Source organism: Phyllobates terribilis, unplaced genomic scaffold, assembly GCF_046119375.1.
Source record: "Phyllobates terribilis strain yellow unplaced genomic scaffold, ASM4611937v1 Scaffold_7__3_contigs__length_470593459, whole genome shotgun sequence".
Taxonomy (NCBI): domain Eukaryota; kingdom Metazoa; phylum Chordata; class Amphibia; order Anura; family Dendrobatidae; genus Phyllobates; species Phyllobates terribilis.
Window position 1 is genome coordinate 199,810,739 of NW_027362767.1, and position 14,573 is coordinate 199,825,311.

Below are 14,573 nucleotides of genomic sequence, written 5' to 3' on the forward strand. Positions count from 1 at the left end.
CTGACCCTTTGGTAAGTCCATCTCTGATCTCCCCTCATCCACCCCAATCCCCCTCTTCCCACTCCCCTGTCTTTTTACCCCTCTTCCCACTCCCCTGTCTTTTTACCCCCCTTCCCACCCCAATCCGCCTCACCCCAGTGTCCCTGTTAATTCTTTTGCTTCTGATCTCCAGCTCCAGTACCGGTCTCCTGCTCGGGGCTCCTGGTCTACTGCTCCCGGGCTCCTGCGCCGGGCTCCCGGTCACCAGCTTCGGGCTCCCGGTCAACAGCTCCGGGCTACTGGTCTCCTGCACCGGGCTCCTGGTCTCCTGCACCGGGCTCCTGGTCTCCTGCTCCGGGCTCCCGGGCTCCTGCTCTGGGTCTTCTGTTATAGTCCTGCTGACCCTTTGGTAAGTCCATCTCTGATCTCCCCTCATCCACCCCAATCCCCCTCTTCCCACTCTCCTGTCTTTTTACCCCCCTTCCCACTCCCCTGTCTTTTTACCCCCCTTCCCATCCCAATCCGCCTCACCCCAGTGTCCCTGTTAATTCTTTTGCTTCTGATCTCCAGCTCCAGTACCAGTCTGCTGCTCCGTGCTCCTGGTCTCCTGCTCCGGGCTCCCGTCTTCCTGCTCCGGGCTCCCGGTCTCCTGCTCCGGGCTCCCGTCTTCCTGCTCCGGGCTCCCGGTCTCCTGCTCCGGGCTCCCGGTCTCCTGCTCCGGGCTCCCGTCTTCCTGCTCCGGGCTTCCGGTCTCCTGCTCCGGGCTCCCGGTCTCCTGCTCCGGGCTCCCGGTCTCCTGCTCCAGGCTCCCGTCTTCCTGCTCCGGGCTCCCGGTCTCCTGCTCCGGGCTCCCGGTCTCCTGCTCCGGGCCCCCGGTCTCCTGCTCCGGGCCCCCGGTCTCTTGCTCCGGGCTCCCGGTCTCCTGCTCCGGGCCCCCGGTCTCCTGCTCCGGGCTCCCGGTCTCCTGCTCCGGGCTCCCGGTCACCAGCGCCGGGCTCCCGATCACCAGCGCCGGGCTCCTGCTACGGGCTCCCGGTCCTGAAAGAACAGAGAGGACTTTGGTAAGTAATCTGATCTCCCCTCATCCAACCCAATTCCCCTCTTCCCACTCCCCACACATTTGTGAGCACATCCAGCAGCCGCCGAGTATTGATCGGTGGCATAGTTCACCAATCCACACTCGTGCTCGCTGTTTGCACCACATACAGTATTTCCTTTTTCCACACACTCTAAATAAAGTACTGACACATACACACTCTCAAAGAATTGACACACACGCACCACATACATAACAAACAATGTCCTGCTCATCCCAAACTCATTATTCAGCGGAGGAGGCTTGCGCTATTCTTGCCTCCGACACTGACAGTGAGGGTGAGGATCCCACATTTCTTTGTTTTTCCGACTCCTCGTCGTCTTCCTCCTTCTCTTCTTCCTCCTCTTCCTCAGGTTCTGCTGGCCCGCCCCGCCGTCGTCGCAGGAGAGATGTTCCAGCGCCCCCCACTACTGAGCCTATATGGACTTCGCTCCCCGAAAATTATGAGCCGCTGATTCCTGATTTCGGAGCGGAATCAGGAATCAAGTTTGACACCACCGGCCTCACAGAAATAGACTTTTTCAAAGTCTTTTTCTCTGAGGATTTTATAAACCTCATGGTGGGCCAAACTAATTTATACGCTCATCAATTTTTAGAACAAAACCCCTCTTCATCATTTTCTAACTGGTCTCCTGTAGATGCAGTAGAAATGATGAAGTTTTGGGGCCTGGTCCTTCTTATGGGGATCTTGAAGAAGCCCGAGCTTCGGCAATACTGGAGTGTTGACATTTTGTATAACACTCCAGTGTTCCGAATGGTCATGCCCCGGACACGTTTTCAGGCCATCTACAAGTTCTTGCATTACCAAGATAATGCAAGGTGTCCTGCACGCGATGATCCGAACTTTGATCGTCTTTTCAAAGTTCGGCCGGTCATCGAACACTTCAACAACAAGTTTGGTGAAGTGTACGTGCCCCAAAGGGACATTTGTGTGGATGAGCCCTTAATTTCTTTTAAGGGACGGCTTGGATTCTGGCAGTACCTGCCCAGTAAGAGGGCAAGGTATGGGATCAAGCTGTATAAACTTTGTGAGAGTACCTCAGGATACACTCACAAGTTTAGAGTTTATGAAGGGAAGGACTCCCGGATTGAACCCCCTGAATGCCCCCCTGTTCTGGGAGTGAGTGGGAAAATTGTGTGGGACTTTGTGCACCCACTGCTTGATAAAGGTTATCACCTCTACGTGGATAACTTTTATACAAGTATCCCGCTCTTCCAGTCCCTCTCTGCGCGACGTACCGCAGCCTGCGGTACTGTCCGCAAAATTCAGAAAGGCCTCCCAAAGACGCAAATTGGGCAGCTGCTCAAAAGGGGTGAGAGCAGAGCCCAATGTAGCGACCACCTGTTGATGGTCAAGTACAAGGACAAAAGGGATGTCCTTTTCTTGACCACCATACATGGTGATGGCAGCACACTCAGCACTGTACGAGGTTCCACTACACAGGTCGTCAAACCAGACTGCGTAGTGGGGTACAACAAGTACATGGGGGGAGTTGATCTCTTTGATCAAGTCCTCCAGCCATACAATGCTTTGAGAAAGTCCAGAGTGTGGTACAAGAAGCTGGCCGTGCACATTGTACAGATGGCAATGCACAATGCTTTCCTTCTGTCACAATGTGCAGGCCAGACTTCTGCGTCGTACCTTCAGTTTCAGGAAACAGTTATCAAGGCCCTGATATTTGGCAGCGGTGACAGAGAGGGCCCCAGTACTTCTGGAATTGAAGGACCAAGAATTGTACCAGGCCAGCATTTCCCAGGGCAGATCCCTCACAGCGGAAAAAAAGGAAAGTCACAAAAGAGGTGCCGAGTGTGTTATAAAAGTGGAATACGCAAGGACACCATTTATCAATGTGACACCTGCCCTGACAAACCTGGCCTGTGTATGAAAGACTGCTTCAAAAGGTACCATACTTCGATGGACTATTGAATTAATTTCTGAAGTATGACAACCTGACGAACACTGCACAGCTGACGTAGTGTTCGTCAGGTTGTCATACATCAGTTGTGTAGTGTTCGTCAGATTGTCCTACACAACTGATGTATAACACTACATTACAAAATTCAAAAATCAACTAACACTACCAAAAAGGGGGCACTTGTTAGGCATTTCACTGTTTAGGCACATCAAGGGCTCTGAGAACATGACATGACGCCAGCAGACCATTCCATCAAAGTCTGCGTTCAAAAGTGTCACTCCTTCACTTCCGAGCCCTTACATGCGCCCAAACAGTAGTTTTTTTCCAACACATGGGGTATATGAGCACTCAGGAGAAATTGCACAACAACTTATGGGGTGCAATTTCTCCTAGTACCCTTGTGAAAATATTTTTTTTTGCATTTTTGTGGAAAAAATGTTTTTTTTTTATTTTCACAAGTCAACATTATGATTTTCTGAGAGGCACCTGGGGGTTCAATGTGCTCACCACTCATCTATATAAGTTCCCTGGGGGGTCTAGTTTCCAAAATGGGGTCACTTGTGGGGGAGCTCCAATGTTTAGACACACAGGGGCTCTCGAAACGCAACATGGTGTCCGCTAACAAATTGGAACCATGTCGCGTTTGGAGAGATCCTGTGTGCCTAAACATTGGAGCTCCCCCACAAGTGACCCCATTTTGGAAACTAGACCCCCCAAGGCACCTATCTAAATGCATAGTGAGCACTTGGAACCCCCAGGTGCTTCACAAATTGATCCATAAAAATGAAAAAGTGTTTTTTTTTCACTTATTCAATTTTACGAATCAATTTGTGAAGCACCTGGGGGTTCCAAGTGCTCATTATGCATCTAGATAGGTGCCTTGGGGGGTCTAGTTTCCAAAATGGGGTCACTTGTGGGGGAGCTCCAATGTTTGGGCACACAGGGACTCTTCAAATGCAACACGGTATCCGCTAACAAATTGTCGGCTCAAATTGTTAGCCGATACCATGTTGCATTTGAAGAGTCCCTGTGTGCCCAAACATTGGAGCTCCCCCACAAGTGACCCCATTTTGGAAACTAGACCCCCCAAGGCACCTATCTAGATGCATAATGAGCACTTGGAACCTCCAAGTGCTCACTATGCATCTCAATAGGTGCCTTGGGGGGTCTAGTTTCCAAAATGGGGTCACTTGTGGGGGAGCTCCAATATTTGGGCACACAGCGGCTCTCCAAATGCAACATGGTGTCCGCTAACAAATTTAACGGAAAATCGGCTCAAATTGTTAGCGACACCATGTTGCGTTTGGAGAGCCACTGTGTGCCCAAACATTGGAGCTCCCCCACAAGTGACCCCATTTTGGAAACTAGACCCCACAAGGCACCTATCTAGATGCATAGTGAGCACTTGGAACCCCCAGGTGCTTCACAAATTGATTCGTAACAATGAAAAAGTGAAAAAAAAACACTTTTTCATTTTTATGAATCAATTTGTGAAGCACCTGGGGGTTCCAAGTGCTCACAATGCATCTCAATAGGTGCCTTGGGGGGTCTAGTTTCCAAAATGGGGTCACTTGTGGGGGAGCTCCAATGTTTGGGCACACAGCGGCTCTCCAAACGCAACATGGTGTCGCTAACAATTTGAGCCGATTTTCCGTTAAATTTGTTAGAGGACACCATGTTGCATTTAGAGAGTCCCTGTGTGCCCAAACATTGGAGCTCCCCCACAAGTGACCCAATTTTGGAAACTAGACCCCCCAAGGCACCTATTTAGATGCATAGTGAGCACTTGGAACCCCCAGGTGCTTCATAAATTGATTCGTAACATTGAAAAAGTGAAAAAAAAAACACTTTTTCATTTTTATGAATCAATTTGTGAAGCACCTGAGGGTTCCAAGTGCTCACTATGAATCTAGATAGGTGCCTTGGGTGGTTTAGTTTCCAAAATGGGGTCACTTGTGGGGGAGCTCCAATATTTGGGCACACAGCGGCTCTCTAAATGCAACATGGTGATCTCTAATAAATTAAACGCAAAATCGGATCAAATTGTTAGCGACAGCATGTTGCCTTTGGAGAGCCGCTGTGTGCCCAAACATTGGAGCTCCCCCACAAGTGACCCCATTTTGGAAACTAGACCCCCCAAGGCACCTATCTAGATGCATTGTGAGCACATGGAACCCTCAGGTGCTTCACAAATTGATTCATAAAAATGAAAAAGTGTTTTTTTTTTCACTTTTTCATTGTTACGAATCAATTTGTGAAGCACCTGGGGGTTCCAAGTGCTCACTATGCATCTAGATAGGTGCCTTGGGGGGTCTAGTTTCCAAAATGGGGTCACTTGTGGGGGAGCTCCAATGTTTGGGCACACAGCGGCTCTCCAAACGCAACATGGTGTCGCTAACAATTTGAGCCGATTTTGCGTTAAATTTGTTAGCGGACACCATGTTGCATTTAGAGAGCCGCTGTGTGCCCAAATATTAGAGCTCCCCCACAAGTGACCCCATTTTTGAAACTAGACCACCCAAGGCACCTATCTAGATGCATAGTGAGCACTTGGAACCCTCAGGTGCTTCACAAATTGATTCATAAAAATGAAAAAGTGTTTTTTTTTTCACTTTTTCATTGTTACGAATCAATTTGTGAAGCACCTGTGGGTTCCAAGTGCTCACTATGCATCTAGATAGGTGCCTTGGGGGGTCTAGTTTCCAAAATGGGGTCACTTGTGGGGGAGCTCCAATGTTTGGGCACACAGGGACTCTCTAAATGCAACATGGTGTCCTCTAACAAATTTAACGGAAAATCGGCTCAAATTGTTAGCGACACTATGTTGCGTTTGGAGAGCCGCTGTGTGCCCAAACATTGGAGCTCCCCCACAAATGACCCCATTTTGGAAACTAGACCCCCCAAGGCACCTATCTAGATGCATTATGAGCACTTGGAACCCTCAGGTGCTTCACAAATTGATTCATAAAAATGAAAAAGTGTTTTTTTTTTTCACTTTTTCATTGTTACGAATCAATTTGTGAAGCACCTGGGGGTTTCAAGTGCTCACTATGCATCTAGAAAGGTGCCTTGGGGGGTCTAGTTTCCAAAATGGGGTCAATTGTGGGGGAGCTCCAAAGTTTGGGCACACATGGGCTCTCCAAACACAACATGGCGTCCGCTAATTATTCAAGCAAATTTTACAATCAAAAAGTCAAATGGCGCTCCTTCCCTTCCGAGCCCTGCCGTGCGCCCAAACAGTGTTTTTTCCCCAAATATTGGGTATCTGTGTGCCCAGGGGAAATTGCACAACAAATTTTGAGGTCCATTTTTTCTTGTTACTCCTGTGAAAATAAAAAAAATTGGGTCTAAAGTAACATTTTTGTGAAAAAAGTTAAATGTTCATTTTTTTCTTCCACATTCAAAAAATTCCTGTGAAGCACCTGAAGGGTTAATAAAGTTCTTGAATGTGGTTTTGAGCACCATGAGGGGTGCAGTTTTAGAATGGTGTCACTTTTGGGTATTTTCTGTCATAAAGACCTCTCAAAGTGACTTCAAATGTGATGTGGTCCCTAAAAAAATGGTTTTGTAAATTTTGTTGGAAAAATGAGAAATCGCTGGTCAACTTTTAACCCTTATAGCTCCCTAACAAAAAAAAATTTTGGTTCCAAAATTGTGCTGATGTAAAGTAGACATGTGGGAAATGTTATTTATTAACTCTTTTGTGTGACATATCGCTCTGATTTCAGGGCTTAAAAATTCAAATTTTGAAAATTGCAAAATTTTCAAAATTTTCGCCAAATTTCCATTTTTTTCACAAATAAACGCAAGTGATATCGAAGAAATTTTTCCACAATCATGAAGTACAATATGTCACGAAAAAACAATCTCAGAATCAGGGGGATCCGTTGAAGCGTTCCAGAGTAATTACCTCATAAAGTGACAGTGGTCAGAATTGTAAAAATTGGCCCGGTCATTAACGTGCAAACCACCCGCGGGGCTTAAGGGGTTAATGCCCCTTACAAGAGCCATGCAGTACAGCATCTTAAAAATATTATTCCCATTATTGGGGAGTGGGTCTCCCACAGGCTTTTCTTATGCCTTCCAAGCAAAAGCTGAGAAAAATAAGGACGGAGGAAGTTTCAATAATGGCAACACGGACCATGTTCACCCTGGTGGTATAGTGGTGGTGGAGGCTGAGGATAAGGAGAAGAACATAAAACAGCCAAAATGAGGAAGCGTATACCCATGTGTGGGTGTGAAGCGGTTCATGGGAATACACCTCCCAAAATAACACAGTGGATTTGACTTTATGGTAATCTGCTGTCATTTGGTGGTGATGAGAAATCTGGCCCAATCCAGCCCTTGATCATTTTAATAAGGGTCAGCTTGTCAGCATTGTCAGTTGACAGGCGAGTGCGCTTATCAGTTATAATTACCCCAGCGGCACTAAAAACACGCTCCGATAACACGCTAGCGGCAGGGCAGGCCAGGACCTCCAAGGCGTACAGAGCGACTTCATTCCAAGTGTCCAGCTTGGATACCCAATAATTAAAAGGCACAGAGGAATCACGGAGGACGCTGGTATGGTCGGCAAGGTACTCCCTCACCATCTTTTGAAACTTTCCACTCCTTATGAGAGTACCCTGCGCCTCAGGGTCTGTCCGAAGGGATGGTCTGAGAAAACAGTCCCAGAATGTTGACAGTGTTCCCCTGCCTCTGCTGGATTGGAGTTACATCTCTCTCGCATGTACGCCTTGGTTGGGCAACGAACTGTGACCTCTGCCGCTAGCGTGTTCAGATGGAATTTTTTTAACAGTTCTGCAGCAAGGGCCTTCTGGTACTGCCCCATTTTTGTAGAACTCTCCACCTCAGGAATAAGAGAGAGAAAGTTCTCCTTGTAGCAGGGATCTAAAAGTGTCACCAACCAGTAATGACTGTCACCCAACATTTTGATAACGCGAGGGTCACGGTTAAGGCAGCATAACATAATGTCAGCCATGCGTGCCACACTCGTAACGGGCAAGACTTCCGTGTCCTCACCAAGATGACGACTGACCATGCTCTCCTCCTCCTCCCCCCTGTCCTCAGGCCACCCACGCTGAACCGACGGTATGACAGTTGTACAGGTACTACCGTCTACAGCGCATGATACAAGCTCCGGTTCCTCCTCCTCCTCCTCTCCCTCATTGTCCCCCAATGCACGTTGGGATGAGATGAGGCTACGGCTTCTTGATCCATTTCATCATACTCTGGCTGCAATGCCTCCTCTTTAAATCTCTGCAGAGAGCGTTGCAAAAGACAGACAAGTGGAATGCTGATGATAATGATGGCGTCATCGCCACTCACCATCTTGGTGGACTCCTCAAAGTTTGTCAAGATGGTACATATGTCAGACATCCAGGTCCACTCCTGAGGTCTTATGTGTGGAGTCTGACCTGAATATCAACGGCCTTGTTGCAGCTGGTACTCCACAACTGCTCTCTTCTGCTCACAAATCCTTTGCAACATGTGGAGGGTAGAGTTCCAACGTGTGGGGACATCACACACCAGTCGGTGTGACAGAAGCTTCAAACGCTGCTGCAACACAGCAAGGGCGGCGGAAGTTGTAGCCAACTTGTGAAAATGAGCTGACAGGCGGCGTACTTTGATGAGCAGATCTGGCACCTCGGGGTACGATTTAAGAAACTGCTGAACCTTGAGGTTAAGCACATGAGCTAGGCATGGTACGTGTGTGATCTTGCCTCGCCTCAGACCTGCCACCAGGTTACGGCCATTGTCACACACGACCATGCCTGGATGTAGGTTCAGCGGTTTCAGCCACAGATCTGCCTGCTCTTTCACAGCTGTCCACAACTCACAAGCAGTGTGAGGTTTCTCACCTAAGCTTATGAGTTTCAGCACAGCCTGTTGCTGCTTGGCTGAGGCAGTTCTGCAGTGCTTCCAGCTTGTAACTGATGTGGTGATATCTGAGATGGAGGCTGAACATGAGGAGGAGGAGGAGGATGATGCGCAGGACCTCTACACTGTGGGGGCAACTCTGACTGACATAGGGCCCGCAATCCTCGGTGTGGGGAGGATGTGTTCCGTCCCAAGGTCCGACTGGGTACCGGCTTCCACTATGTTTACCCAGTGTGCCGTCAGGGAGTTGTACCGTCCCTGGCCATAAGCACTTGTCCACGTGTCCTTTGTCAGGTGGACTCTCCCAGTAACTGCGTTGTTGAGGACACGGCAGATGTTTTGGGAAACGTGCTTGTGTAGTGCGGGGATGGCACACCGGGCAAAATAGTGTCGGCTGGGGACCGAGTACCCAGGGACAGCCACCGCCATAAGGTTGCTGAAGGATTCCCTCTCCACCAGCCTAAAAGGCAGCATTTCCAACGCAAGCAGTCGGGAATTTAGGACTGTGGCCTGTGGGGCATTAGCTGCGAATTTCCGCTTTCGTTCAAAGGTCTGGGATATGGACAATTGAATGCTGCAGTGGGACGTGGATGTTGATGCTGTTTCTTGAGAAACTGCCATAATAAGTGAAGACTGAGAGGAAGGGGCATCTTTGCATGCAGTATGGACAGGGGATTGCCTTGCACACACAACAGGGCGTTCTATTGCATGCACAACAGTGGAAGAAGCAGTGGTGACACCCGCTGACACTGGTCGTGGACCCTGGGGTTCGCCCCACAAAGTCGGGTGCTTAGCTGCCATGTGCCTGATCATGCTGGTGGTTTTCAGGCTGGTAGTTTTGTCATCCCTGCTAATGCTGGCATGGCAGGTGGTACAAATGGCCTTTTTGGGGTTATCAGCAGAGTCTTTAAAAAAGTTCCAGTCTCTGGAAGACCTACAGGTTGTACTGGCAACGTCCCTCGTGTTGGTATTACGGGGCACTATTGCCTGCCTTCTGTGTACGGCCACCACACTGTTTCTTCCTGCCTGTTGGGGTACTCTGCCTCCCTCACCTTGTGTGCTGCTGGCCTCACTCTGCATGTCCTCCTGCCACATTGGGTCAGTTACTAGATCATCCACCACCTCCTCCTCTTTCACTTGTGCACCACGATACTCCTCCTCACTTCCTGGCAATTGTGTCTCGTCATAGTCCACCTCTTGTGACAAATTGCCAGAGTCGAATTCCTGTGGCCGTGGCTGTTCAAATATTTGGCAATCGCTACATAGGATCTCCTCTTCCACCACTTCAAGCGGAGCAGGAGAGGGGCACAAATCTGGAAATGGACCAGTGAACAGCTCTTCAGAGTGTCCAAGTGTGGGATCAGTTGCTGTCTGACGACACTCGGCATGGTGGGAGGAAGGAGCATCAGGGTGAGGAGGAGTATGCAGTCGAGACTCATGGCTACTAAAACTTGACCGTGTGGAAGACAGACCGGAGGTGGTGGTGCCCAGGTAACTGGAAGTATTATCTGCTATCCAATTAATAACCTGTTCACACTGATCAGTTCGCAATACTGGTGTTGTAGTGTGCTTCCCTAGTAATTCGGTCAAAAAGTGGGAGCGAGAAGATGTGGCTGTTGGTTGTGCCACATTTTCACCTTGGCCATGGCCCCGTCATCTACATGCACCATCACCAGAACGTCCAGTTCCACGTCCCTTGCCACGCGCCTTGCCCATTGTAAATGAAGTAAAATAGCTTACACTCGCACTATCAATGGAAAAAGGGTAATAAAAAGTAGATTAGAACCGTGGAAGAGGAAAACCACAGTTCTATTTGTCTGGCCTACACCAGAATCTATTAAACAAATATATTTGTGACTGAATTGACTGGAAGACACTATTACTGTTTTTTTTACGTAAAACAGGCCAAAAGCTGGATAATACAGAGATTTGACCCGTGGAACTGCAAAACCACAGTTATAGTTATGTGGCGTACACCAGACTCTTTTAAACAGATATATTGGTGTCTGACCAGCCAGGGAGACATTATTACAGTTTTTTTATGGCAAAAAATGCCAAAAACAGGATAATACAGAGATTTGAACCGTAGAACTGCAAAACCACAGTTATAGTTATGTGGCTACACCAGACTCTTTTAAACAGATATACTGGTGTCTGACCAGTCAGGGAGACACTATTACAGGTTTTTTTTTACGGCAAAAAATGCCAAAACAGGGTAATACAGAGATTTGACCTGTGGAACTGCAAAACCACAGTTCTATTTTTCTGGCCTACACCAGACTCTTTTAAACAGATATATTGGTGTCTGACCAGTCAGGGAGACACTATTACTGTTTTTTTATGGCAAAAACTGCCAAAAACAGGATAATAAAGAGATTTGACCCGTGGAACTGCAAAACCACAGTTATAGTTATGTGGCATACACCAGACTCTTTTAAACAGATATATTGGTGTCTGACCAGTCAGGGAGACACTATTACAGGTTTTTTTGGGGCAAAAAATGCCAAAAACAGGGTAATACAGAGATTTGACCCGTGGAACTGCAAAACCACAATTATATTTATGTGGCGTACACCAGACTCTTTTAAACAGATTTACTGGTGTCTGACCAGTCAGGGAGACACTATTACAGGTTTTTTTTACGGCAAAAAATGCCAAAAACAGGATAATACAGAGATTTGACCCGTGGAACTGCAAAACCACAGTTATAGTTATGTGGCATACACTAGACACTTTTAAACAGATACATTGGTGTCTGAACAGTCAGGGAGACACTATTACAGTTTTTTTTTTGTGGCAAATATTCCAAAACAGGATAATACAGAGATTTGACCCGTGGAACTACAAAACCACAGTTATAGTTATGTGGCGTACACCAGACTTTTTTAAACAGATATATTGGTGTCTGAACAGTCAGGGAGACACTATGACAGTTTTTTTTATGGCAAAAATGCCAAAAACAGGGTAATACAGAGATTTGACCCGTGGAACTGCAAAATCACAATTATATTTATGTGGCGTACACCAGACTCTTTTAAACAGATTTATTGGTGTCTGACCAGTCAGGGAGACACTATTACAGGTTTTTTTTATGGCAAAAAATGCCAAAAACAGGATAATACAGAGATTTGACCCGTGGAACTGCAAAACCACAGTTATAGTTATATGGCATGCACTAGACACTTTTAAACAGATATATTGGTGTCTGAACAGTCAGGGAGACACTATTACAGGTTTTTTTTTATGGTAAATATTCCAAAACAGGATAATACAGAGATTTGACCCATGGAACTACAAAACCACAGTTATAGTTATGTGGCGTACACCAGACTTTTTTAAACAGATATATTGGTGTCTGAACAGTCAGGGAGACACTATTACAGGTTTTTTTACGGCAAAAATGCCAAAAACAGGATAATACAGAGATTTGACCCGTGGAACTGCAAAACCACAGTTATATTTATGTGGCGTACACCAAACTCTTTTAAACAGATTTATTGGTGTCTGACCAGTCACGGAGACACTATTACAGGTTTTTTTTACGGCAAAAAATGCCCAAAACAGGATAATACTGAGATTTGACCCGTGGAACTGCAAAACCACAGTTATAGTTATGTGGCTTACACCAGACTCTTTTAAACAGATATATTGGTGTCTGAACAGTCAGGGAGACACTATTACAGGTTTTTTTTACGGCAAAAAATGCCAAAAACAGGATAATACAGAGATTTGACCCGTGGAACTACAAAACCACAGTTATAGTTATGTGGCGTACACCAGACTTTTTTTAAACAGATATATTGGTGTCTGAACAGTCAGGGAGACACTACTACAGGTTTTTTTATGGCAAAAATGCCAAAAACAGGATAATACAGAGATTTGACCCGTGGAACTGCAAAACCACAGTTATATTTATGTGGCTTACACCAGACTCTTTTAAACAGATTTATTGGTGTCTGACCAGTCACGAAGACACTATTACAGGTTTTTTTTACGGCAAAAAAATGCCCAAAACAGGATAATACAGAGATTTGACCCGTGGAACTGCAAAACCACAGTTATAGTTATGTGGCATACACCAGACTCTTTTAAACAGATATATTGGTGTCTGAACAGTCAGGGAGACACTATTACAGGTTTTTTTTTACGGCAAAAAATGCCAAAAACAGGATAATACAGAGATTTGACCCATGGAACTGCAAAACCACAGTTATAGTTATGTGGCGTACACCAGACTTTTTTAAACAGATATATTGGTGTCTGAACAGTCACAGACACACTCAATTTTTTTTTGGGAGGGGGAAAAAATACCAAAAGGTTAATAAGATGGGTATTTGTACAGTCTGACTGAGGAAAAAAAAATACAGGATTTAGATGAAAAAAAAAAATTTTTTTCCTGGCCCCTGAGACCGGGGTGATAAGACTAGCAATTTGACCAACAGGAGCACACAGGACTGTAATGCAGCGTTTGCTGGTATAACCACTGCGTCTCCTATACAGCCTGCCTGCCTGCCTGATATCTGGGATGGATATTAGTCCTGAGAAGGACTGTTTGTTTGATTTGGCAGGCTTTAGAGACCCTACACTACCTATTTCGCACTATATATCTCTCCCTAGCTCAGCAGCTCTCCCTACACTGGCTGATCCGCAGCGACTGTGCACAAGATGGTGGCGCCCAGTTTTAAATACTCGAGGTGACGCTGTGCGGCCAGCCAATCACTGTAATGCCCACAAACAACATGGCTGCGGCATTACAGTGACTTGCTGGCAATCCCTGTATGTTCATTGGCTCTGTAAAGAGCGCCAAACGTGCAGGGCGGAGACCCGAGCTCCAGCCCGAGGAACTCGGAAATGCTCGGTGCTCGCCGAACATCCCGATTAGCGTGATGCTCGGGCGAGTAACGAGCAGTGTCGAGCATGCTCGCTCAACACTAGTGGTTCACTGTCAGATATAACACCTATAAGAGTGTTCCAAAATCAGACATTTCTTCCATTTTCATTCCGTTGCAGTGTGTCGGTCAAGTTATTCACACTAGGTGTCTGTGAAGGATAGTGTTAGCAAATTACAGGCCTGCTATTTAAAATTGTGTTTCTCTGTCAGACGTATCACATATCACTGCATTCCAAAATCAGCCATTTCTCGTGAACGTGGAAAATATTGTCCTCTATTAAAAATGGGCAAGGTGCGTGGCAAGGGACGGGGAAGTGGACGTGATGGTGCATGGTGAATGCAGAGGCCGAGGACGTGGCCGTGGGCAAGCTGAAATTGTGCCACAAAAAACACCCACATCTTGTTGCTCAATCTTCCTGTCCTAATTACTAAAGGACCACAGAACACCATTATTGAACACAGAGCAGTGTCAAAAGGTTATTGGTTGGATAGCAGATAATGCTTCCAGTCACTTAGCCATCACCACCACTACCACCATCCTGTCTTCCACACGGTCAAGTCTCAGTAGCCATGAGTCTGGACCGCATATTCCTCACCCTGATCCTCCCTCCTCCCACCATGATGAGTGCCCAGAGACAACAGATCCCACACTTGGACATTCAGAAGAGCTGTTTACTTTTCCATTTGTAGATTCGGGCCTCTCACCCGGCCAGCTTCAAGCGAGTCAAGAGGAGAACGCGTCTAGCGATGCCCAAATATTGGAGCAGCCTCGGTTACACAAAGGCGAGGGTGGGAAAGTGCAATTACTGTC